Source organism: Acromyrmex echinatior, unplaced genomic scaffold, assembly GCF_024713525.1.
Source record: "Acromyrmex echinatior isolate Ae372 unplaced genomic scaffold, ASM2471352v2 Scaffold21, whole genome shotgun sequence".
Classification (NCBI taxonomy): Eukaryota; Metazoa; Arthropoda; class Insecta; order Hymenoptera; family Formicidae; genus Acromyrmex; species Acromyrmex echinatior.
Window position 1 is genome coordinate 207,592 of NW_028259055.1, and position 24,438 is coordinate 232,029.

The 24,438-nt window shown below is 33.2% G+C and overlaps 2 protein-coding genes across 5 annotated transcripts in view; both read left to right on the forward strand.

The window, feature by feature from the left end:
- Window positions 1-24,438, forward strand: part of LOC147906543 (histone-lysine N-methyltransferase SETMAR-like) — a 70,670-nt gene that overhangs the window by 45,116 nt on the left and 1,116 nt on the right. The window lies entirely within an intron of this gene.
- Window positions 1-24,438, forward strand: part of Ecr (ecdysone receptor) — a 233,759-nt gene that overhangs the window by 40,715 nt on the left and 168,606 nt on the right. The gene's annotated exons all lie outside the window — the stretch shown is intronic.

Consider the following 24,438-nt stretch of genomic DNA (forward strand, 5'->3'; position numbering starts at 1 on the left):
TTTTCGTACATTTTCATACGAATTGAAGTGTTGTTCAGCGAGAGCATGTCCCAGTGATGCGAATAGATGATAATCGGACGGAGCCAAGTCTGGAGGATAAGCCGCATGCGCTAATATCTCCCAACTGAACGCCTCGATCGTTTCCCTGACCCGTTTTGCTGTGTGTGATGGAGCATTATCATGAAGCAAAATGACTTTGTGTTGCCTTTTTCCATATTCCGGTTGTTTTTCACGTAATGCTCTATTTAAATCGATCATTTGCTGTCGGTAGCGATTAGTGTTAACGGTTTCACCAAGTTTTAGCAGCTCATAATAGATTACACCCTTCTGATCCCACCAAACACAGAGCATTGTCTTCTTTCCAAAGCGATTTGGTCTTGCAGTGGATGTCGATGGTTCGCCTGGATTTACCCATGATTTACGACACTTAGGATTCTCAAAATATATCCATTTTTCATCACCTGTGACGATTCAATGGAGAAATGACTTTCTTTTGTATCTGTCGAGCAGCATTTCACGAGTGGTTTTTCGATTTTCTTGCTGTCTTTCATTCAGTTCATGCGGAACCCATTTTCCCACTTTCTGAATCTTGCCCATAGCTTTCAAACGAATGGAGATGGCTTTCTGCGTTACATTCAATTGATCCGCGAGTTCTTGTTGAGTTTGAGTATCATCTTCATCCAATAAGGCTTGCAAGGCTTCGTTGTCTGTGAACTTTTTCGGTGATTTCCCACGCTCTTCGTTTCTCACGTCAAAATCACCACTTTTGAATTTTTTGAACCACTCGAAACACTGTGTTTTACCAAAAGCATGTTCACCGTAAGCTTCGACAAGCATTCGATGCGATTCTGCAGCAGTTTTCTTCAAATGATAACAGAAAACCAATGCTGTCCGCAAATCGTAGTTCGTAGGCACAAAAACTCGACATGTTTAAGGTTAGAAAAAATATACCGGTGTATGGAACTTGGGTTGTTGTATGTTGGAAATCTTCATCAGCTGTTAGAGAGAGATGATGGCGCTGTAGATGCGGTCTTGTGGTCCTTAAACTGATAGCTAGTGCCATATATAGGGAAATTCCGGTTTCATACTTCTACACCTGGTAATTATAATTTTAGAAAAAGGGTCTTCAAAAGAAAAGGAAGTAGAATAGATATTCTTTATCTATGTGACACATATACAAATGTGAGCTATCTGTTAGTTTGAATGTTTAAATAAAGGAACTAAATATACCCTCCTATAAAAGGAAAAGGAATTTTACAATATACAAAAGGAACGATAAGATTTCAAAATAAAGATAAAATAGGGACGAAATATCAAAATCAAGACGAAATACTAGAGATAAGATAAAGATAAGGTATAAATCATATATTTATAATAAGGAAAGAAAGAATTTTATCGGGATGTAACACTAGTAGTATAACAAACTTTTCTTCCGGAATTTTTTATGAAGAATCCATAAAAGTATCAGCTTTTTCCCCTCTATATATTTATTAATATTCGAGTAATTTGTAAGAATTTTTATGTAAAAGAAATGAAAATTATTTTCAATGGACCGCTTTGATCTTACCGATGAAAAAAAAATTTGCGCATGGCTTCCATAATTGGAGCGTTCTGTTCGTTTCAAACAAAAAATTCAAAATAATTCTTAATTAGTATGCTTCTGATTATATGTATCAGAATGAAAGAAAATATCCAAAACTAAAAAAAATGACGTCACATTAAAAATTAAGTTACGATTTTTGCAAATTTTTTTATCTTTAAAGAATTGTAAAGATGAAAAAAAAATATTTTAACGTATGATAGGGACGATAGTCACATATATGCTGAAAATGTACACACAAATTGGAATCACTTGATCAAGTCGATCTTGAGATATCATGGAAGCCAGTTCGAAAAATATAATTTCGAGAAAAATGCGTTCAAAGTTTTGCATGCAGAGAAAATTTTATTCACCATTAATCAGTTAGACCAGGATCATAGAAAAGACTCCTCTTGCTCAAACAAGTCATGCTGAACTGATATTTCCTCCCAGTGATCGATTCTAGCTCGTTTATCGAATTCACTCAAGTGAATATATTCGAACGATATATATCGGAAGTTGAACGTACATCTTCGCTTGCTGGCCAATAGTCCCTCCCATTATAATCATTATTTTCAGAATTGATAAAAATTCTTCGTTAAATATTATTATTGCCAAGAAAGTGGCAATTTTAACAATTTTTGACCCAGAATGATTGTGTTTATGAGAAAGTCCAAATTAATAAATTTAAAGACTATATATTGTATTATAAATTATACAGGGTCGTCTACTTAAATCAACCATTTGAAATGAAAGTGGAAGTGTGTTTTGAGGGGGACATATTTTGGTCATGTTTTTTTTAAGTGGAGGCGTAAAAAATATGAAGATTACCTCCACTTTTTTTAAATGGAATTGTATATTGTTTTTGTACAATATGATTGCTCTAATTATTCTGCATATAAAAGTATTAAGATAGTGATATCAATGAAAAGTAGTGATTAATAAAAACTTTAATTGACGAGATATTTTACATTTTATTCTGATACATATTGACATAAAATGTTAAATAACTCATAAATTATTAACTTTTCGTTAATTATACCTTAACTTTCATGAACTTTACTTTCATGAACAGAGTAATAAGATGATGGTGTAAAGAAAACACAGTTGCTTTCAAAAACATATGTATGCAAAATGGATAATTTTTTAAATAACCAATTATGTTTTCTATCCACCAACTGATTCATCTCATTATTCTGTTCATAAAAGTATTAAGGTACGATTATCAAAGAGAGTTAATAATTTACAAGTTATTTAACATTTTATGTCAATATGTGCTAGAATAAAGTGTAAAATATCACATCAACTATATTGATTTTTTGATATCACTACCTTAATACTTTTATATGCAGAATACTTAGAGAAATATATCATATTGTGTAAAAAAATCATACAATTTGATTTTAAGAAGTGTACGTAACCTTTTTGGCGCTTCTATCTAGAAAAAAAACAACATGATTAAAATATGTCTCTTTCGAAATTCTTCTCTACTTCTATTTAAAACATTATTTTTACATCATCAAAAATAAGCGAGATACTTTGGATGATCGATTTAAGTGGACCGCCTTATATAGTATAAATTACTCATAATATTACGATGAACTTCTTCCAAAATAACGGTCACGCAAATCTTTACTGAAATATACCTGTCCAGACAGTACTATTAGGAGAAGGTCGTCGATACCGATACATATCATTTTGTTTTTAGATAATATTTTTTAAACAAAAGGTAAAAATAAAATTTTAAATACATAAATATAATACAAAAGTGTCTTCTATCAGACAATATAACCAGTTTTTATAATATAGTTTGTTAATTTTGCAATAATTAATTTTTTCGTAAGATAAACAAAAATGAGCGTCGTAAGATAAGCAAAAAAATTGACATAGTGAGCTCCAAAATTGACACAGTGAGCAATAATGCCACATATTCCTATTCTTTTTCTTCTACAGAAATTATCTGCATAAAATATCTACAAATGAATGTATTTTCCAAAATCTTTTCACTTCGATATAAAACATATTTGTTGAATTATATGCGTATTTATTTTATATTGTTCTGCAAGATGCAAATATGTAACACGATATGTAACACGATCTTTCAAGGGCTTTCCCATATATGTACTCTTGCCTTCAGTTCTGAAAGAGTTATTTGACATTATAAAGCAACATTACAAAGATTAAGTTAACTCATGATTTGTTTTATAAATAGATATGCCGATTTACATTGCATCCCGATTTTATATTTAAAACCGTATTATGAAAAAACTAAGAAAGAAAATAATATAAATAAAATATAAAGAAAATAATATAAACAAAATATTAAAAAAATAATATAAATAAACTGATTTAAGAAACTATACAAGCATTTAAAAAGACAAAATATTATTAATAATATAGTCACTATTATTTAAATTACGCAATTTGCAAAAGAAAATCATAAGAATTTTATTATCGCATTCATAGAATTCGCTTTTAGCTGATGTCGTATAGAAACAAGCTACAAATATACAAATTATGTTTACACTTTTTTAATTAACTAATCAGATCATGTTTTTATTAGTATCAACAAAGTGCTAGTTAATTTCTGAGAAATAAGGATATCGCTTTAGGAGACCTATATCAATATCGGCGACTTTCCTCTATACGTCGCCCTTTCTACATAGCAAGCGCGTTGTAAATCTATCCCTTCTAACCATTGTAACTCTATAAGTTTTGTGAATTGGAATATATTCTTTTGCATACATATTTTTCTTAACATACGCTTACGAAAAATACAAAAAAATTCGATTTTTTTACTCGCGTTACACTTTCTTAATAAAAATCCCTAGCTTAAAAAGCAATTATTCAAGCTGTAAAAAGCAAATTTCATATTTAAATGATTAATGCTCTTGTTTTGTCCGATACTGTCGGAATCTAAGGTAGGGTAATATGCCACGCTGAGATTTATGCCGCAGAAGTCAGAAAAAATAGGAGAAGTGGGAGTAATTTTCTCGTAATTACTCTGTTACATGCCTTTATGTTTATTAGTATTGTGTTATGATTTCAGTTTCTTACTGTTAATAAAACTATTGCGAATTGAATCGATTTATCATCGTGTTAAGTAGCGCCATCATAAATTATAATCTACATAAAATGATTATTGTAGGACGTGCAAAAGAGTTAATGGTTATTTCGTGATACATGAGTGTAGAGGAATAGCAAAGCATGTTGTATAACAAAATACAAGTATTTTGCTTTTGTATTCTTTGTTTAATTTGTTGTCTTGTATATTTAATCTATTTGAGATCTATATGGCATTTTTAACAGGTGGGATTTATACTCAAAGCATACAAAGTGCGCAGATTGAATTCAGTACACTAAATAAATGCATTACATTAAATATGTACTTCATGTTATACTTGTAATATATCTGGCAAGATTGTTATTTATTATTTATTAATTATTATTTATTACTTCATATATATATTTATTATTCTTATTCCTTAATAAAACTTTATAAACGTATTTTGTAAGTTATTTTATGTCTTATTTATATGCATTATTTGTAAATTTTTTATGAGTCATACATACCTCTCCCCTTCCTCTATGAGTAGCCATATATCCCACCTATGGGATATATGGCAAAAATGCAAGGGTTTAAAAAAGTTCATTTTTTAATACGCGAAATATAAATATTTCGGATTTCTAATATTTTTTTCATAGTAGTAGACAGTACAAAGTTTTTATTGATATAGCTCGTTTACTTTAAACATAGTAAATAATACTTAATAAATTAAATTTTTGATGAGGTGCGGCGTATACACCGGAGTTATCCTAATGTAAACCAAAATGAATATTTGTTTTTCTAAAGTGAATTCATTAAATTATTTTGTGTCTTTGTCCGTTTATGAAATAAAGATTTTAATAAAATTATCAAATTAACAGAGCAAATAAGAGTCGAATTAAAATATCATAATTACAATAAATAATTGGAGATTTAAACAATAATTATATTAGGATTCTCGATTTTTAAACAATACAAAAAGATAAATATAATAGGCTAATGAGAGTCAGCAACGATAAATGGCGCAATTATTTAGTGAACAATCAATACTCAGATATTGGATTGATGTCTTCTTTTTTTGAACGTTTCGATTCTCTTTGGAGTTCTGCTCAGCAAGAATGATACAAGTATAATTAGCTCACATGTCCATAGTGCCTAAATCATTTGCAAATTGACAAAGATGCAACGTTGTTAATCTGACATTTTTTTAAAAACAAATCTTATTAAAGTGATATATGCGTAAACAATTCAAATGACTTACCATCACGGAACATGAAGCATTGCACTGAAGTTTTGTTGAATATATTAAAACTTAAAAAATAGAATTGTTAAAATCAAATATAAAGATCATACATTTTTAGAACATATATCCGTGTACGACGACATGTCAGAATTAAATTAAAGTAAATTATTCTTGAAATAAAAGATCACAATAAACATTAAGGCAAATTTGCAAATATGACGAACAAAACACATGTATACAGTTGTTAATTAAACCAATAAAACTTTGTCAAAATAAATTAATAAAATATAAATTTAAAAAGGTTTCTAACATCAGTCAAGAGAAATTTTCAAGCATCGCTGCATAGGTATGATGCAGACCTTTTGTATCTGAACGTAAAGGCCATTCCTTTGCATTGAATGCCATTTCCGAAATCAATCTTTTGTTCAAAAATTTCTCCTTGTCTAAAATTTGGACGTTCTCTCAATCGAAGTCATGTGAAAATTTAATACGATGTTCAGTAATTACACAGTGAATGTCAGTATTCCAATTTATATGTCTACGATGTTCAGATATTCTGCTGGAAAGTTTCCTGCATGTTTGTCACACATATGTTGGAGATTTAAATATATTAAGAAAATTACAAGCTAAACAGTTTTCATTTTTCATTTTTGAACTTTTGTACATCCCGGAAGGAGATGTGCTGTGTTAAAACGTGAAGTTGGCACATCCATTTTTTATTTATTTTTTAGTATTAAAAGCAAGTGTAAAAAAGCGCTTGTTTGTGTGTTCCTTGAAGAAAAAAATGATTCTTTCTATTCTAAACCTATTTCCAAATCTATTTTTCAAACTATCAAAATGATAATAATTAAAAAAATATATATTTGAAATCTTTAAATTGCGCCAATTAGAAAATATTTACATTTGGTTGAAATACTAATGTATAACTACTTTTAAGCAACAAAACTCAAGTAATCCTACTTTTAATTCTTTTTAAAAAGTAATAATCATTTTTAATTTTGGTAATTATTTAGAATAGGGAAGTGATCTCCGATAATCTTGACTTTGACATATATTGTTAAGATCATGACCCTCCAAATTTTAGCCATCGCTCATTATTCGTTAAAAAGTTATTACCAAAAAAATTTGAAAAATGATGTGTCTTTTCTATTATATAAAACGAAAATTTCCTACTTTAAAATATATTTTACAACTTTCTACGCGAAGCGAGTTCCATCCCCTCTCTTGCCAAGGAGCGTCCGATTTTCGACGCGAAGCGAATTCCACCCGATCTCCCTTTCTGTCAAGGAACGTTTGATTCTCTACGCGAGACAAGATTTATCTAAATGACAAGTCGTACGCTTCTTGGCAGAGGAAAAAAGATGCCAATTGTACGTGTTTGTACGTGTGCTCCTTGAAAAAAATGATTTTCTATTCCAAACTTACTTTCCAAACTATCAAAGTAATTTCATCAAAAGTGTTGCACTTTTTTTAATTGACTAAAAAATTCTATTAAAATTTGAATATTTTTGTTATTGTTTTTTCTCGAGAACACTTCTTTCAATTGAAGAGTATAGAGATGCAACAAAGTTGGCCAATAAGGAAGTTGGTCAATTGGAAAAAAAGTGTTTTTATAATATGAAAAAACATATAGACTTATAAAGTTAGTCTAGATCTGGGATTTCCGATTTTGGCTCAATTTGTCAAAACCGATTTTCTCAAAAAGATTGATTTTAAAACCTGCACTTTTATTGAGAAAAACCAATTTTTCACAAAAAGATCTGTTCAGAAATAGTCTCTTTTGCTTGAGAAAATTTTCTGCAAAAAGGGATGAGCAGTTTAAATCATCTTTTTGGGTTTGGACAATGGATTTTTTTTTTAGAAAATCGGAATATCCCTATAATCGAATTTCTTCAAACTTTATAATTTTTATAGGAAATATTTTTTGTAATAATTTTTTCATAATTGTTTTTATAGGAAATATTTTTTAACCCTTAGTGCACACTTTAGTTTTTGGCACCCTTATTACACACGTTCGATCATTCGTGTTCTGGATTAATTTTCATCTACTTTTCCAGGTATATATAAATTATTAAATGATTTTTACATATATTTTGACATCTTTAGAAAGTATTTGTACAGTTATATATTCATAACAAATTGTAGATAAATTGTTATAACTAAATATACTTAACAAAATGAGAAAAATGCACTGTTTTATAAAAATATAAAAATTATATAAAAATATAAAACTCTGAAACAAAAATGTTTAAAGAAAAAATATAGTTCAATATCTTAAAATTGATATTCCAAACTACAAAAAAAATAGTTCAAGTGTCGGTTGTTCAAAAAGTTTAGTTATTGAATAACTTGAAAATGATGTTTTTATAATATGCATGAATGGTTATAAATTGAAGATTTATTGCATTTACATTTTAAACAATGCATTTTATTATTGCTGTTGTGTTAATAAAACTTATAATTTATTAGGAAAATGTTCTTTATAACATTACAGATAACATAATATATAATATTACTGACAACGTTTAGCATAAGAATGCTAAAATCGTGTTAATTAAGGGCTAATATGTTATTCTAGGGTTAAATTTTTTTTTTAATAATTCCTGAATTATTCCCACAATACAACCGAGAAGTTGAAAATAAAAAAAAAATAAAAATTTTTTAGTTACAAAAAATGTACACTCTGTACCCACGTTGGGTCATTTGATCCAGAGGTGAATTTCGGAGTTATGCCAATTAAAGGATACGCATGAATTGAGACCGTAACGTACAAAACATGTTCTCTAGAGGCCAAACTTTTTTTAGGAATAGAAAAGAGACCGAAATTTAATCAGATGTTTTTAATATTATTTAAAGAAATGCGCAGAAAGACCCGAAGGTGTGTATTAAGGGTTAAATATAATTTATTCATAATTGTTTATAAAATATTCAATTTTCTTGGAACATTTTCGTGTATTCACCTTGTGTATTCAATTCTCATGTGAATATTTATGTTAACATATGCTGGGGCAGAACGTATTCGGAGATGAGATCATCGATCCTGTTGTTAGGTTCAAGGCCGATTGAGACCGCTGTTCTTACTTTCGCTTCTCATAGCTGCTGTGTGACGGGAAACGCCGGAACGTAAATTATTTCTCTTCGATCTTTCCCGCTTTTTTTCTATATCGTTCCACTCATGGTCGACTACATTCCTATGGGATCAAACCAGTAATACACAATTTTTCATATCCCGTAATTTTTATTGAATGATTGTTTAAATTGAATACTTTTTTATCGTTTTCTTTTTAAATATATAGAACTTGTTATATATGCTATAATTTAGAACTTGTTTTTGGCTTTATTTTTGACTAGAATCATAGTTTAAAATCATATATCAGTTTTATGTATTTTTTTACATAATTTTCAGATGGTTTAATTTTCTAAATAGTTAAATTCTTAAATCGGCAAGGTGAAGAAACCAAAGTCAAAATAAAAACGTATGTAAAACCCGATAAAATTTAATAAAATTCTAAAAAATAAAAACTCATTTGGAAATATAAATATTTAGAATAGGAATTAATCTTCAAAATAAAAGTAAATAATAAATTCAAGCCTAATAAGAGTCAGTGCAGAAGGAGATACATAACAATTATTAAATTGTAAAAAATTACTTCATTCCATTATATAATATCTTTATTTTGAATCCCCATTGGATTTTTTTTTAGATTTTTTGAGGTATTTATTGAGTTTTACTGGATTTTATTTTTTAGTTTACTAATGATTAACAAAATTCGCTATTCAGTTGATATAATATCTATTATAGATCAATTTCACTTTAATATGTTTGGTTTAATTATTATATTAATTATTATAGTAGACGTATATATATGTACACACACACACACACACACACACACACACACACACACACACACACACACACACACGCACACGCACTCACACACACACACACACACACACACACACACACATCTATGATATTGCATTCCATGTTAAATCGATTAATCTTTGGGCTTGACTATTTTTTATTCAATTTATTTTTTTACAAAAGATAATTCCGTCATATACGAGATTTTAAAATGTTTGTCAGATATAGTAGATTTTTTTTTGTAAATTTACTTGTAGGAATAAAACATGGACTTTTGAATTATAATATTTGGAGAAGAATGGAGATTGAAACATAAATAAATTAAATAAATCACTTTTAAAATTTTTTAACAATTTAAAAAAATGATTCATGGTATATGAAGTCTCAAAAGGTCTTTATTTATTATTTATTTAAAAAAAAATGTGGCATCTTTGAAAAATTATATTTTGCACATTATAATTTAATAAATAATTAAATTATAATGGAACGAAAAATCTCAGCTTTAAATAATTTCACGTATAAGTGTGTTTTAAGTTTGTTCAAAAATACTGACGAAGAATTAATAATAATTCTAATTTAGCTTTTAGTACAGAAATATAATTATATTTCTATTCGTGCAGTCTTACAAATTTCCATTTCTTCAACATCATTTGCACCTATACAACCCCATATCATCATACTATCGCCTCCATACTTTACAATAGGAACCATGAAACCCTGATAATATTCGCCAACTCTTCTACGTACATATGTGACAAGGCGTCTGAAAAATTTGACGAAAAGTTAGAAAAATTAGCATTAATTTCAAATAATGTTACTCTAAATTCTAATTCAGAAACAGAAACAAACATTACTAAATGGCAAAAAAATAGTAAACTTCAAAATTAGATTTAGCGGATTATACGACACTGAACCAGTTCAGTTCGGTGAAATGATTTGTGCTGAAGAGCCCATTCGAAGCGACATTTCTTGTTTTTATTTGATAGCTACGGCTTCTTCCTAGCCTTGCATTCTCTAAATCCAGCATTAAGCCTTTTCCAGAGAATCAAAATAATGTGTTATTTGTAATGTCGTTATCGTTATAAGTTACTTTTTTTGATAACAGATTGATAACGATGTTACCTTTTTTTAAGTAACTGTAATGTAGTTATATTTTTTCGGTAACGAATTTAATCGGGAAATGAAAAGTTTGTTTTTAAAAATCACTAGTTACCCTTATTCGTTACCGAGTTAAAGAAATAATTAGTTACTGTTACTCGTTATCAAGTTAAAGAAGTAACTAATTATTACCGTTACTTATTGATTTACAAAAGTAATTCATTACCATTATTTTAAAGTAATTCATTACCGTTTACTTTAAAAGTAATGATTCACTGCTTTTCTGTTATTTTTTCGTATATTTTTATAGTTTTAAAATTTAAAAAAAAAATGTTTTTTCGAAAATTTTTCGAAAAAAAGAAACAATTTTTTCCATTTTTCAGCGAATTTTCTCAGTTTCTTTCTTAAGAGTAAAAAAATTCATTGCACAAATTTATGTGTTCGTAAAACCTGCCATATTTGTTTGTTTTTATAAATAAAATAATATTAAAATAATTTTCTTTTTATAATTTGAAAAAAGTAATTTTTTAATGAAAACAAGATCAAATTATTAGGTGTTGGAATTAATTCGTAGCGTTTTTTAATGAAAGAATGTTATTTATTTCACATGAGCATTAAAAAATACATTAATGAAAGTACTTCCCATCACTTGTAAAACGCTACGAATTAATTCCAACACCTAATAAATAAAAAATTTATTTTCGTAATATTTTTAAAAATATTAGTATAAAAAAATACACACACACACACACACACACACACACACACAGAGTAAAAGTGTAAAATTTTAAAAACACAAAAAACGTAAAAAAAAAGATTTTAAAGTGTTTAAAATATAAACTAAACAATGCAGCCAAATTTATACATTTTTTGTACCTGCAACTTTATATTAAAAATTTTAACACGATATATTTATGCTTAAATACATTTTGATTTGAAATTCTTCTTAAAATGTATAAAACACAAAATCATCTGATTATATATGAAATTACAAAGATTGAGTATAATTACATTTGGATAAAAATATAAATACTTATCAAATTTTACATATGTTATTAACAATAAGTAAAAATTGATCCATTATATCGTTTAAATGTCCTCTTGAAGACAACAGTACAAAATTAGCGATACTGTCTTTCTCAATTGTAAGATCGTTATTTCTTGACTTTGAATCACACAAATCATATTTTATCGTTTAATGCTATTCGAATACAAAATATAAGTATTCGCTCGTGTAGTCCATCAGTGGTACAGCATGAACCATTTCGTAAATGCGACGTTACCAGATTATCATGCAGTTATTATCATACAGCGACTCGTATTTTTGAACCCCTCCCCAATCGACAAATTGCACTGAAGACGATCATGTAATATCACATTTAAAAAATGAATCACTTCTCATTTTTTAAAATAAAATTGTGATTAAACTTAAAAAATAAGACTGTAAACAATAACTTAAGAGTTATTATTTACAGTATATAATCAACTAAATTCATAAACTGTATGCCAAAATTCAGATTTTCAACTCAATAATTGAGAAAGATATAAGCCTCTGAAATTTATATGATTCATTGATGTATCATTTACTTTATATGCAAAGCAATATTAAAGTGATTTCATAAATCTATTCAAAGTCAATAATTTAAAAAATGAACAACATTGTTAAGTGGATAAAATTATAAAGTGAATTTATTAATTTACATTATAGTATTCGTACGGGACGTTTTGGACTTTACTTAATCCTCTTTTAAGAAATAAATAGAAATAAATTGAAATTTTTCAGCGCATGGACAAATATAACATCAACGATAGGTGTTACAATCTTTTTCTTACATTAAATAGTAAACATCATTTTTTTTCTTCTGTGATTCCTAGAATGAGTATAAAGAGAGTTAACGCCAATTAACCGAAAATCGCTATTTGATGTCTTACATCTGGGGTATCTATATGACACAATTCCTCATTTTAACTTCTTCTTTTTTTTAACATTATCTTCTTTCTAACTAACAATAAGGACACTTTCTCTCTTTTTCTGGTTTTTCCTTATTTTATTTTCCGATTCAAGAAAGGACACTTAATGGCGGAACTAATCAGCATTAAGCATATGTATTGGCGCCACTCTCTTTATACCTACTCTAGTGAACCATTGACAAGTGTTACGGCTTGCCGACTACCGTAGCTTAGAATCGCCTTTAGTTGGCGTACGACGTCGATTTCGACACAACGATTTGCGTTAATCGCCAGTTTAACGACTTAGCTCGGATCCTCATACGGGGGGGGGGGGAGGGGGCAACAGCGTTTTGGCATCGAACGGTGATTAGTGAAAAGTCTATTGTGAGGATGTAAAATTTATCTCCATTACCTGTTTCTCAGCTGTTGTCTATATGAGGACCCGGGTTTAGAGTTGAAGTTTTAATTCTTGAAGGGTATTTAGTAACCAATAGAGTTAAACGGCGTGAGAGATATCGTTGATTCACAAGGTCTGGTTTTGATTGGGAAGCTTGGCAATAGACACGAGTTTGTGAAATAATCACTATGGTCGACTCGGAATTCGGAATCGTTCCACGGTTGCTCGTCCGTTCCGATTAGATAAAGAACAAACCGCGCGCGCACCTGAGAACAGGTTTCGCAGCTTGGTCAATAGGAAGTGAGAGCAACGAACATATTTATCATGGTTCGATGATCCGAGGTACAGATATTGACGGTCGGCGAGGTAGTATGCTTCGATCGTGAGATGACTCCGAGTTGAGGCACGTTTCACAGAGGGCCTCTCGACTCACGTGGTTCAGATAGAGTCGCGACAGCGACTTGCACAGAACAAGTCGTTGATCCAAACACGATAAGCCACCCACAGTCATTGCGAGTACCTTGCGAGACAATGCCGAGACATATAATAAAAGATCACGCTATATTTCGATCGATCGATTCACGTTAAGTTAAAAGTTTTACTCGAGTCGCGACCTCGTGGCAATATTAATACGTGAATCGTGGCTTGATTTAAAACATGGCCCATTCAAAACGCGGCCTAAGGTGATTTCTTTCTCCATTGGGACGCATCCTCAAAATTATTCTTAGAACTTAAATATAACAACAAATTATAAATATTGGTCAAAGACTGCAGATTAAATATACAAAAATTATATCATAAATAGTGTTATGTCCGCCGATAATAACAATATATGAAAATTGAAATTATGTTACGACCGCCGGGTAGGAACTGGAGAGATAAACGATACGGCGCGGCACGCGTATAATGGGGATTGAAAGAGTGGCGGATTGTTTATTAGATTAGGGGAGGTACGATCAGGTACGATCTGGTGGCGAGCGGCAAATCGTGAGATTACAAGCGCCGGCATATCGCATGCTACAGGATTTCTAAATCACTTTTATGAGAATATTTAATTATTTAATTAAGTCAAAATATTGAGAATTGATATTAGCCATTTATTTCTTTAATATTGAGATTAAATATCTGAGATTTTAATATTTAGATATTATTGGGAGTGTGCATTAATTTTAAAGGATTTTCAAGAGATAGCGTAACTAGTATTATTGCATCGAGCCATATTGTTGCTATTCATGTTCAAAGCACCATCATGTCGCTTTAGTTTTCAGTATGTATCATTTTGTCGAAGTGTAAACAATATTGTTTTTTGAGCATTGAATATGTCGAATTTTGTGTCAACAAAACGCAATTTGCGGGAAGTTTTTTGCTTTCATTTGAAGAAAAGTGTTGCTGAAAGTTAACGAATGCTGTCGGAAGCTTATGGTGATTATACTCCATCGATTTCAATATGTGAGTACTGGTTTTGACGCTATAAAAAAGGTGATTTTGACACGGAAGACAAGGAACGTCTAAACCAGCCGAAAAAGTTTGAAGATGAGGAAGTGGAAGCTTTACGGCAACAGAGATGGGTCGTTATAGGCAGGAAAGTTGTCGAAGTATGAGAGAGATAGGCTGTATAAATAACACAGAAATTAATAAGAGAAATTAATAAATAACAAGTGTATTTGAGACGCAGATTTACAACTGAATTTCAGATATTAGCTCGATAGGCTTGATCTTATAGGCTCTTATATTCGCGGGACAACAATAAAATCGGTATTGCTGTCGGTTCGATAATTATAGATCTCGCTAAATCTTAACTCCATAAGCGATCATATAGAAAAGGCGAATGACAGCCAAATGCGAAATAAAGTCTATCGGTATATAAGAGCTCATAGTCAACAAAAAAAAATGTTATCGGGATGGACTACATCAGCGCAAATCGAAACTGATCTCTAGCGCGGCTTTTACAGTAATAGTTCTGGTGTCGCAATCACGAATCTATCAACTGAATAATTCACAATGAAATGATATAAATTGACTCGACTGTGGCAAGAAGACGAGCGCGAATCGGCAGCTAGTATTTCTCTCGAAAAAAAAGAGCGTTCGAGCGGATGGCATGTGGCTCGTAATTTTGCTGACTTACACGGTAGTCATTAGATCGGCTGCTCGAAACTTCTCGAGTTTTCACGTCCGATCCACCCGATGGAACTCCATGATCGGCAGTACAAATTTGGCAACGTTCTCACCCAATGAACCTTCATACCCTCTGGTATTCTTACGACAACCTCGGCTCTGCTTTCGATAATCTCGAGAGATTGTACGTCCTCTCACAGTTACAGCTCGGTCACAGTACGAACTACGAATCCCGACACTGCCGACCAGGAGTTTTCGGCGGATTCATGCAGGCTATTCGATCCCCTTCTAATCGGGGCCATGTCATGCGCCGATTGGCCCTTATCTGTCACGGCTCCGCGTATCATATTGGGAACTGACATTCACTATGATATCTGGTGGCAGAAAAAAAACTATCCTATATCTTATAATCAGTATCCGTGAACCTGTGAGCTGTGAGAACTGATCGATAAACAAATTGAATTTTCTGAAATAAAATTAAATTTTCGATAAATGAAAGAAGCAACATTTTCTCCTCGAAAATCAAATATTCTGAATATTGCTCGTTTCACGGATGTCGAAGCAACTCTAATAAGAATTTAATGCTTCGTTTTTATACAATAGTTTTCCGAGAGCTAATGAACATGTGTGTAAAGAATATTTTTGGAAACATGGAAAACCATGATAAAATAAAAGCATGGATGCATGCTTTAAAAATATAGAATATCACCCGTAAGACAAGAGTGTTTGCTACATTTCAAAGGAGAGGATTATATGTTCCCAGGTAAGCCAATATTCAGGCATCAGAGGCAAGATTAGATGACACTTAACTTCTGTTACATGATCGTTGAGGCATAATTAATACAGAGTTATGCGGAAATTAATTTATATATTGATTTATAGATATTGCCTCAAAAAGAAGAAAGTTGAAACGAATCGTTGTTCCGTCGTTCAACTTGCCAGATAGATATGGAGTACTGGACTCTAAAATTGCTGAACGTGACAATGCTCGTTTGCCAAGAAGAAGAAACAGAAGTTTCAAACAAGAAATTTTATCAAATTCAAGCTTGAAAATTTTATCAAATTCAACACACGTTGAAAATCCTGCTGCTGTTCTGCAGGTTAATGATGACAATAAACGGCGCAATGCACTATCCGACACGGGCCCTCAGTTGCGATTAGCTACACGTGAAATGCGTGACATGTGATGATACGCACACATATACTCACCGACTGAAAGGTTGCAATATTTTTTTTCGAATAGGTAATTTTTTCGGAATGCAGTTTACTCACCGAGCAATTAGTTTTTGCTTATGGATCCGTAAATAAAAATCAATCGCTTGGTGAGTAGATAGCATTTCGAAAACCGTAGAAGAAAAATCTGCTGCTTTTTAGTCAATGGGCGAGTTCACGGCAAAACGACTAAGCATATTTGCGAATGAACATAATTGATTCTTACCTGTGGATCTAACCAATCATGTTTAATTGCTTGGCGAGAAGCCCAAGCCATGTTGTCGATTTGAACGCGCCCAATGAGTGTACACATTTTCCTTCTCCCCTCCTTATTCTCTCTGTCTCTCTCTCTCTCCCCCCCCCCCCTCTCCGAATCTTGTAAAAATATTTTCATACCGCAGCTGAACTAGAAAAAGACAGGATAATTTTATAATCGTGAATTCCAACGAGATTCTCATAAATCCACATTAAATAACAATAAGTTTTTGTCTTTCACATTAATTTTATCACATTTACGCGAATTTTTGTCTTTCATATTAATTGTATCACGCATAACGTTTCACACTTGATCGATTTACAAACGAATTTATCAGTTTGTTATTATTAATCATTACCGAAATTATTTAGAGATTGAGAATTACTCCAAGAAAGAAATAAATTGCATATAATAATTATTAATCAAAAGTTTTCCTCCTTTTATAAATTGTATCGTATATCAATAGGTTCACGGATTTATCCACTTGATATAAATCAATACAGTCACAGATTTACATAAGCACTTAAATGACAAAATGAAAAATTTACTAACTTTATTACGGTTAATCGCAATAAAATACTATCGATTAATTATTCGACAACTTGGAATTACTCGAGCGCGTTACACACATATTACTCGACACGGAGGCTCGATGTCAACAAGCAGGGCTTATAAACTCCCGTATATTTGAGGGAGTCAGAGTTTGCGGCGCTTTCGCTACGTCACAGTCGACAAAATGAAACTATCAAAATCTAATTATTGTTACATCTAATATGCCACAACTAATTATAATTCGCGAGTTAATGACCAATCCCATTCGCTCGTATTCCGTCGTTAGACAAATTGTTTAGAGCAAAATCTAAAAATCCCTAGAAACAGGTATCGTTGGATGTTGGCAAAGCGCTGCGATATCATCACAATTCTGGATTCCTAGTTCCATGGCTATTCCCCAATTCCGATGAAGTAAATCATGCGTACGTCGGTACAGATATCACAACTCGCCACTGGCTGTGCGACTGAAAGTAAGAGAGAACATCCACCACACCTGTCAAACCGACGCGGCAGATCAAGTTGAAGGTTGTGTTGCACGGCGTGGTAATAGGCGGTTTATATGTGAGCGGGTTCCAAACTATCGTTCATTTTTCAAGGCTGAAGATGATAATTGGATATTTGATAGCATGATGTAACATATGTAGCACAATTATATGTATCAAATATCGATTTATTATTTCCAGCCTTGAAAAATGGACGATATACCCTAAGAAAAGTGGATGTTGCTATGTAGTTTACATCCACTTTGTCAGAGGGCAGTAGTGCGCGGCAGCATGTGGTTATTGGATCACGTGCTACGCAATATGGCGCCGGTGGTTGCCAACCACGGCGAAGGACAAATGGCGGGAAATCGTTAGGTTGAGAATGAGCGCTACGCATTGTTTCTGATTTTTATGCCATGAGGCGATTTAATACACACTTAATATCTAACTAATTAAGTACTAAATACAAATGTAGATTAAAGTAGAAACGTGATTGCGCGTGTAAGATGGCTCGGATACCAGCATCGTGTCGCGGAGTTACAATACTAGAACTATGAAAATACACTCTAAGAATTTATCTGACGACGCTAACAATTATCACAGATATGAATAGTGATCGATATCGGTCTCGCGGAATACACGAAGTAATTCGGAACCTCAACTTCCGAGTTCTAACTTACTGATTATCGCAGAGACTTACACGAGGTCTGCACGCGGCACGCCATGACACTAGAGAGAGCGAATGGAAGAAGTAACGGAAAGAACGACCGTATCAGCGCCGCCACTGACGCTCGCAGCGCCGCAGCTAACGTTCGCAGCGCCGCAACCAACGCTCGCAGCGCCGCGACTAACGCTCGCAACGCCACAAGCATTTTACGGTTACAGATTTTGAGTCATCATGTCCTCTCTCAGATTTCTTTCTGTCCAAACCGAAACACGTTTCGCAGAGGATCTCCTAACTTTCACAGTTTAGTTGTATATGAGGGATTACACAAATCCAACTAGCGAAATAGCGCGATAAGACTCGTCGCGTATAATACCTTTACGCGCATGAAGTGTTACAGTGCATGGGCATATGGCAAGAAATATAACTTGCAGGCGTCACTACATTGAAGCGTGTCACACGTGGACACACACCCGCGTTGCGATGCAGTCGGTAAAGCGTACTAGGTAGTTGACGAAACGATAGCGCGGTGGCGCTCTCGCGTGGATGCTCGTGGCACGCGGCGGCCAGGTGACATGGCCGAGACAGTGGCGCCTCTGCAAATATGCTGCGTCGTTACAGCGCTCCGTTTCACCGTGACGGTGCACGAACATACCGTGACCACGTGGTACATGACAACGCTATGAGTCGATACAATGTCGTTACCATGTTGCTGCGATGATTTGCGTCCCCGCTCCTGCGGTCCGACGGATAACCTCGGGTCCTCTTCGTCCATTGCAGCCTGTACCCTTGTTATATCTTTAAGATTTGTTCGCGTCGCGAATTGATTCATGGAGTATGCTCTAACGCGACGCGAATATCTAGTCGCCATATTGGTTACGGTGACGCAAACGTATTGGAGCGGGTTGGGCATGTTGGAACGTACGACGCGAGCAAACCTTTAGAAGATGGGACGATTGGGGCATGTAACGCATGCGTTATGATTGAAAACGTATTGTATCGAAAAAAGTATTTCAGATTTTGTATAAAAAGGCATTTAATAAATTTGTTTGATATAAATATAAAAATAAAATATAACAATATAATATAATACTAATACAATAAAATATAATATAATGTAATATAAAAATATAATTTTTATATTTAATAAAAACGCATTTATTTTGTATAAAAACGCTTTTCAAATAATTGAAGTAATACAAAATACCCGAAACGAAACAAGACACATGTCCGATCCGTTCAAGTGGTCTCACAGATTAGGTTAGGTGACAGGCTCACTTGTCCTAAATCCGTTCGTGTCACTGAACATTGGAGCACATGAATGCAATTGCTTCAACCGCCACCTTATCTGTGATCCAAGTGCTCTCTGGGTTAATTTGGAGCACACGAACAAACCTCTTTTGAAAGGATTAAGCCTTTCTCGCTCCACTCCACGCATCCGGAGTGTTACGTAATAGGAGGGGGCCTACTTTAAGGCAGCTCCTTTCGTAGCAGTGTACTTGTCGAAGAAATGCTCGAATCGCTACATGTGGAGGTAGCGTTATGTCGCGTCAGCGATGGAAACAGCGCAAAAGACAAAATATATTAGCAACTAGGGCAAAAATATTGTACGGACGTAACATTATCTTATAATTAGATAAAGATATAAACGAGTGGGAAATAAAATTCTATAGAGGTCGACGTGCCTGGAAAATTCGAACGAACAAACGGCGATGGAAATCAATGAGAACATCTTTGATAGGACACCAAGGACATTCATAGGGTGAATAGGGTATGGTCAACGCGATGTTGCAAATGCTTTGAAGCGTTTTTTAATTGATCATTTTGTAAAATTCTTTCTTCTAATTGGTCCATCAAACGCTTTAAAGCATTTGTAGCGAGATTTTGACCACAGTCTATAATAAGGGTCAATACATCAGACCGAAAGGACGCCATTGCTGGGACACGTTTACACAAAACTCACACGTACAGAGTATGTTACACAAATTCACATTTTCACTAACACGAACACAGTACGTTTATACAAATTCATGTTTTTACTAACACATCGCACACGGTCCCAGATATGGCGCTGACCAATTCCGAGGTGAATCGCTAATGTCTCGACTCTTATTATAATGACTCTAGTGAGTAATATAGCAATGCAATTGTCCCGGGTGATTCTTTAACGTTAGAATCAATGCAGAAAACATGAGAAGAAAACAACATTCATCACCGCACTTGAACGTTTGGGACAGCATCGATCAGATCTTGCGTAAAGCTGGATTCACAAAGAAGTTCGATGTTTGAGCATAGTATAAGTACATACAATATGGACACTGAACTTTTTATGTGATCCCCAATTTTTAGTGCGCATTCGTCGATTTCCAACCAGAACTGTGGCTATCTTCAACAAGTTGAAATTGCAGCTTAGATTAGGTTAGGTTAGCTGGATCTTCTTCTCATAAAATATTGGGTTATTTAAAAAGTATCTGCGGTTTTTTCATTCAAAAATTGAACAAAAAACCGCGGATACTTTTTAAATGACCTAATATAATGAACCCTTTCGCCTACAATATTGTGTGAGACTCACAATATGGTAAGGAAATCGAGCCAAACATGAATATCACGGATGAGAGCCGTGGTACATCGTTCGTACAAAGCTTAATTTTTTTAATTTGTAAGAGAAAAGTCTGGCAAAGGGTTAATAAAATTAAGTTTTACTAAAAAATTAAATCAAATTTTTTCAGAGATGCTATACTGTGTAGACTGTTATATTTGTATACGATAAAGTATTCTCGTAATAAAGCATGCGTGCGTGCGTGCGTATATATAAGGATGTATCAAAAGTCTGGAAACAATCGAATATCTCGGAAGCAAAGCAGTTTCAAGAAAAATGTGTCAGACAAAAATTGTAGGATTGAAAAGATCTATTCACATTCGCTTTATCTTCAGTGGTGTCGCCAAGGTTAGATCAAGGTCAAATTATTTTTTTTTTAATGGTACACTCTTTGGTGCCAAAATCTAGTAGCTGGAGTCAAAAGCTTTTCAAAACACTAAATAAAGTTATTTTTCATCAAGTTTTCGAGTTGTAATGTTCGAAAGTTACTGTCGGTATTAGCGTAAGGTGTCCGATCGATGGCTAAAACCTCTTGAATATTGTTCAGGATCATGTTCTGACTTTCATTTGTCAGCATCAAAGTTATTGGAGGTTGTACCTGTTATTTTCATTTTTGCACTAAGAATTCATTTTTACGTAAAGATGAAAATAAGATTATATCCAACAGCAGTTTACTCTCAACTTGTATATGACACTCAATAGATCAGTGTAACCTTGTAATTGTTAAATTTAGCTTTCTCAACTTCGATTTTTATAAAATTAATCTCATTCAATTTTTGCACGAAATGAACGAATCTAGCAAAGAAAGCTTGCTCCACGATCCGAGATATTAATTGTTAAAGTTGGATTAAAGACGAATATTCAGGTTGGGAAATCTATCACATTGATGATATAGAGGGACACCAGACCATATAAGTAAGGCTAGAATAAGATTTTTTGTTTCAATTACACAAATTCAAAAACAAATGCTCTGCTTTAAAAATAAATTCTCTGTTTTAAAAACACATGGAGGATGCCTACGATATAGGGGGATTTCTGTCTTTGAGATCCTCTGAAAAACTAAATTCATTTAGAGTATGATGAAATCTTTCGCCCAATATCAAATTCCACTTTTTTATCGGCGAGGGAAATTGAAAAAAATCATGTTGAAGTTTTACCGAAGTGACGATGCGGTGGCGAGAGAGGCAGTAAGAGTGGAGGGGGAAAGCCGCTTGCGTGCCCGGGTCCCGGTAAAATTAAGATAGAGATATCAAAAAACCAGTAGTTTACCGAGATACCAGCTTGATCAAAAAGTTTCCGGAAGAGACCACCATGTGATGCTTTGAGTCAGCTGATTTGAGTTCTTTTTTTGGCTAGGTTGGCATCATTTATCATTGACATTTCCATCAAATTTTATTGCCATAGCTTGACATTTGTAAAAATTACGCCGTCTTGAGTACATCTACCTCTGCGCGTGTTTTCGATTTTTTACAGTTTTAAAAATGGAGTTGAATTTGCAATAACGAGTTTGCAACAACGAATACCATCCAACAGCCATCGAATTCACCCGATATGGCTCCCTGCAATTTTTTTCTGTTCGATCGAGTCAAAAAACCACTGCGGGGAACGCGTTTTAACAGCCGAAAGGAGGTAATGGAAAAATCGAAGACGACTCTGATGGCTATACCAATAATAGAGTTCCAGAAATGTTTCGAGAGCTGGATCAAGCGCTGGCATAAATGCGTTGCAGTCGCTGGAGAGTACTTTGAAGGGGACAATATCACTTTTGATGAAACTTGTATTTTGAATTTTCTGAATGAATTCCGGAAACTTTTTGATCAAGTATTTCACACTTTATTCTGACACATTTTGACATGGAACATAAAATATCTTACACAGTTTAAAAAAAAAATTATGCAATTTACAATGTGCAATTTTTTCAAATGGCAACTGTTTTCTCTACACTAATTGATTCATCTTATTATATTAGGTGTTGGAATTAATTCGTAGCGTTTTTTTAATGAAAGAATGTTATTTATTTCACATGAGCATTAAAAAATACATTAATGAAAGTACTTCCCATCACTTTCTACTACTTTTGACCATCTTTCGGGCAGTGAATGAATACCGCGTCGGAAGAACTGTTCATCTTTAGATGAAATCCAGGAATCGAACCATTTTGTACAATCTTCGTAAGATGTGAACTTCTGCTCGCACAAGCTATGAGCTAATGATCGAAACAAGTGGTAGTCGCTAGGTGCAATATCAGGAGAATACGGCGGGTGCGGTAGCACTTCCCATTTAAGTGTTTCCAGGTATGTTTTTACCGGTTTTGCAACGTGTGGGCGAGCATTGTCGTGCAGCAAGATGACTTTATCGTGTCTTTCGAAGTATTCCGACCGTTTTTGCTTCAATGCACGGCTCAAGCGCATCAGTTGCCGTCGGTAGAGATCTCCAGTAACGGTTTCATGCGGTTTTAGCAGTTCGTAGTATATGACACCCTTCTGATCCCACCAAATACAGAGCAGGAGCTTTGAGCCATGGATATTGGGCTTTGCCACTAATGTTGATGGTTCGCCGGGCTTAACCCATGACTTTCTGCGCTTTGGATTGTCATAATGGATCCACTTTTCGTCACCGGTAACAATCCGATGCAAAAAACCTTTTCTTTTCTGCCGTTGAAGCAGCAGTTCGCACGTGAGAAAACGTCTCTCAATATCCCTTGGTTTCAATTCATATGGGACCCAATGTCCTTCCTTCTGGATCATGCCCAAACTTTTAAGACGTTTTCCTATTGTTGAGAAGTCAACTTCCAATGACGTAGATAATTCTTTAAGTGTTTGACATGAGTTTTCATTGAGCAGTGCCTGCAAATCGTTATCTTCAAATTTTTTCGGCTGACCAGGTCGCTCCTTGTCATCCAAGTCGAAATCACCAGCTTTAAAACGTGCAAACCATTTCCTACACGTTTGCTCAGCCAGAGCATGTTCACTATACACATCCACTAAAATACGATGAGCTTCAGCTGCACTTTTGTTCATATTAAAGTAATGAAGCAAAACTCCCCGCAAAAACACTTTATCTGGCACAAATTTTGACATATTCAATGAATTATACAGTATTGTTATTTATGATTTCAAGAAAGGTTATGTACGGCAAATGACGTCCTATGATAGATGTTTACAATGTATACAGAACTATAGGTAACAACGAAATAGTGTACTGCTTGTGCCATCTCTTGTAAAACGCTACGAATTAATTCCAACACCTAATAATATTATTCATCTTATTATTCTGTGCATAAAAGTATTAAGGTACAACTGTAAAAAAATTAATAGTTTACGAGGTATTCTATGTTTTATGTCAAATTGTATCAGAATAAAAAGCGTAAAATGTCT